Below are 1,018 nucleotides of genomic sequence, written 5' to 3'. Positions count from 1 at the left end.
TTACTATTTCTTTTGATTGTTTCTTTTAATGTTTTATGTAAAGCACTTTGAATTGTCTCTGTACATGAAATGTGCTATACAGATAAACCTGCCTTGCCTTGCCTTTTTGACTCAGAGAGCCATAAAAGTAAAATATTTGAAAATGTATTTCAGTGAGAGCCATATAATATATTTTAAGACAGAATTCAACTAAATACGAGTTTAATAATTTCTTCTTTTAAATATTGCTATAATACTCACCCTTAATGCGACTTCTGGTGCTGCATGAACTTGCTGATGGCTTTGTAGTCTGGCTGGCATTTGGTGGGGTTAAGCTTCATACAAGCGTTGAGGCTTTCATCCGTTAAACGTGATCGTAGGTTGGACTTGATGTTTTTGAGATGCGAGAATGACTGCTCACATGCATACGTAGATCCAAACATGGTCAATACTGCAATACTCACATGCTGCAGAGTGTGGTATGTGACAGGAAGCACATTCCAGGTTTTGATAATTAGCTGGTCTTCGGTGAAAGTTTTTTCATTTCTGTCCACATGTGCTTGCTTGCCAACTCCGCTTTCTGTCGTGCAATACTTTCCAAATCTTCATTTAGTGACTTGAACTTATCCCCCCACATGTCTGAGGCCTTCAGGTCAGCTACTTCTGCTTCAAAATCTCTGATGGAGACACCAGGAATGTAACTCAGGTTGACTGCGTTCAGTGAACACTCGATTGGATGGGTGATGAACTTAAAAAGAAATTCTCCAAAGCGTTATTTGAACAACTTTAGGAGACTGGATGTGAAGGCAACCAGCTGGTGGAGATCAAGCTTTTGAGTGGGCTCACTTGCTGTGTATGCATCTTTAAATTGTTTCAGTTTTTCAAAATGCAGTAAACGACCTGTTTTAAGATCCATGATAAAGAGCTCCAGCTTGTTTTCCAAATCAAACACAGCTTGTTGAAGGGATAACACTGTGTTTCCAATGCCTTGCATTTTTACATTGAGCTGGTTCAGATGTTCAGTCATATACACAAGATA

The sequence above is a fragment of the Oryzias melastigma genome, linkage group LG13 (genome assembly GCF_002922805.2).
Source record: "Oryzias melastigma strain HK-1 linkage group LG13, ASM292280v2, whole genome shotgun sequence".
In the NCBI taxonomy this organism is placed as follows: domain Eukaryota; kingdom Metazoa; phylum Chordata; class Actinopteri; order Beloniformes; family Adrianichthyidae; genus Oryzias; species Oryzias melastigma.
This window is presented reverse-complemented; position numbering follows the sequence as displayed.